The sequence below is a fragment of the Haliotis asinina genome, chromosome 12 (assembly GCF_037392515.1).
Source record: "Haliotis asinina isolate JCU_RB_2024 chromosome 12, JCU_Hal_asi_v2, whole genome shotgun sequence".
Lineage (NCBI taxonomy): Eukaryota > Metazoa > Mollusca > Gastropoda > Lepetellida > Haliotidae > Haliotis > Haliotis asinina.
In genome coordinates, this window is record NC_090291.1 from 4,471,152 (window position 1) to 4,474,389 (window position 3,238).

The window sequence follows — 3,238 nt, forward strand, 5'->3', positions numbered from 1 at the left end:
TGGAAAGAGAGTCAAATGTTTTCGTGGCCATCTCAAGATTTTGCGGACGATACAAGAAACACAGATTTAGAGTTTAACTATCTCCATTTCCATTCGCAGAATTTCGGTAATTGGCGTAAATCATGCGTCATTTCATGTTATTCGAGATGAAAAAAGGGCAATTACTACGAAGTGCCGAATGAGTTGCTATTGGCAGCGGGGTGCGTTGAAAATAAGCCATCAGCCAATCAGAAAACGACATTTATGTGAGAGGTAAGGAAATAGTGGAGACATCTGACTCTACTACCCTTACCTGCTCCTAATGTCGTGATTGTTTTTGCCTCGCCGAGACCGATGAGGGTCGGTAAGTCAAGGAGTGAGGGATCGGACGACAGTGACTCCTCGCTGTCCGCATCATATTAAGCACTCATTCATAACGCCTTGTTAAATGACATATCAGCAATCACAGGTGAGTGATGTTGTTGACTATACTCTGCATATATGTATAGCTGAGTATGATATCGAACGGACACGAGAGCCCGATGGATGGTGAGTGGGACGTGTTGTGTTGGACGCCGGTCCTCATCAGTATTTGGCGATGGCGGCTTGTCAGCTGAAGGAAAGCAGATCCTGAAACAGATAAGGGCTGCAACTTTTGTCACGTGTGAAATAGCTGTACACTGTAGTTATTTTCACAGCACAACTATAGCGCAGGGCGCTTAATGGTCCTCGTTTTTGTGATGACTGAATTTGCTTGGATTGTTCTTCATTTAAACGGACATTTGGCCTTTACAGAAGGCCCATTCACCTAAAACGCCGGACATGGATGTGCAGAATTGTATAATTTAAGGTTTGACTGTCGGCTCTCTTTCCTCAATCGAAAGTTCATCGAGCAACACGATAAACTGAATAACATTCGTCGAGCTCTTACATTCTGCATTCTCACGACCGCGAGCAGCGGGAAAGGTCTTCACACATCGTACCTTTGTTGGGACAGGTGCCTTTGAAAAGACGATCGGATTTAATAATTAGATCACCTACCTGGCACAGCCTTCGCAAACTGTACACTGAACGACACGTAGTTACTGAGACTCGAAACAAGACCACTTTACCTATTCCCACGTGGGCATGTGGATAAAGTTATCTGCATATGTAGATATTTCTGTCTGGTGGCTATGTCTGATAAATCATGCTTGGTGAGAGAGTGAGTGAGTCCTTTTGATCAAGAACGGCCCACAACCAGTAGTCTCTGAACAATGGATTCTGGAAATGGTCGACGGTTCGCGACAGGTCAACGCCATCGCATGGTACGACAAGGAGCATGACCATCTTACAAGTCATAAAAACTCCCTTTCCTTCTTACGCCCTAACGTCACGTGTCTTACATGACACATCGGTAACAAAAATGTCGGCTATGTACCATTTTGTAGAATGTTTTTTGCTAAATCAACAATTTACTACCCCTGTGGCGCATCGGCATCTAAATAAAGAAACAGAGCTATTTTGGCTGTCAAAATGGCTACACCCTTCAGGCTAACAGCCTCATCTGACAGATATCAACACACCGTGTCCCTATGATCCTGTGTTTACGTCAATAGTAAGAACCCATACACGCTCGCATTCAGCCATAAATACTGGTTTGCGAAGATTATTGGAAGCATGACACGTGTAGCTTGGTCACGTGCTGTCATGCTAAATAGATATTAACTCTAGCACATTTTACAATTTCAGTAACTTTTTTAATATTAATGTAAAGTAAATGTGGATATCCCACACTATACCTACAAACCGGACCACGTGAACATTACTAGTAAATTATTATTTTATATTTATATATTTACGAAGCAGAAACGCATTGGGGTAATACTCTTATTAATGTCAGTGTTCTTAATATTCGATGTTATGAAATATTTGAATCAGTAACGTATAAATATAATGTTTTTAATAATCTGTCATTGAACATATTGTGTTCAATGATTGGCAGCTATTTGTGAATGTACATCTGACGCCCACACATGGGAATCGTGCACACGGAAACGTGGGACAATAATTACCCGATCAAGCAGTCTGACATAAATGTTCGGTGTTCACAAGTAGTACCTGACAGCTTGCTTATTTACCGGACCATAGTAGACTTTTCTGTGATAGTAGATCTTGTACGGTAACAATATACTAGTATTTAGTATTGGTATTACACTAGTTCCCGGGCTTTGTTTGGCAGTAGGTTTTATGTTTAATTTGATGCAATAACCGTTTCATGATGTTACACTTAGACTAATGTGTAGTCCCTGAATATATGTAATTGTGACAGCAGCAAAGTAACCCATATATATTGAAAAGGAGCCCCAGGTAGCCCAGAGATTCAGAACCTGAGAAAATCTGAGCTTGCATTGCAGAGAGGACTTGGCAGTTGGGAAAATATTGTGGTTCAGGGACTGTGTGACAGATTATGCTATACTGTTTATACTTATGACGCCTCCTATTTATACTTAGACACCGTCTGTGTTTCTGAGAATGTCATGAATGTTTGCATTCCATGACACCCCGACATGGGTGCTATGAAAGGGCAAGGTTTTCATTCATTTGTAATGAAATTCCTCTTCCTAGGAACATTACCAGCGTCATCTACCACCCAGAGTGTATGCGCATATGTATGATATTACAGAAAAAGACAATGCAAATGAAAGGGTTTTATCTTGTTATAGAAATATTAATTTCTGAAACGTCATTTGTTTCAGTCAGGCTTTCCTTGAACCCAATAACACGGACGTAAAATATCCCTTGTTTAGTTACATGAACGCCATATTCTCTAGAGGAAAGCTATGTAGCAATATTAGCCTCGGGGCTTCTGGTTCACAAACGCCAGTGGTGCAGGTTGGATACGTTTAGGGCCTTACCATTTGAAACTGTGTAAGTGATATCGGCGGCATTTATGAAAGTATATACAAAACGGCATTGATAAAAGCAACGGCGTGCTTATACGTTACTGTTTCTTAGATATTTGATATGAAATACAAAATAATAAGTACATTTTTAGGTTTCCCGCGGTACGGTTTGTAGTGGGATATCTATAAACCGGATCACGTTTGTAAACATCCAAAGTAGAAGCTCTTGAGACTAACTCGCGTGGCTCAGTTGCCGACTATAAACAGGACTGTGAAACGAAAGATCAGTGTTCGAATCCCTTGGCTACATCTATAGTACCATAGAAGTTGCAGTCTGGTATTTGGCTGTCACCTATCTGCAGAACATACTCGTA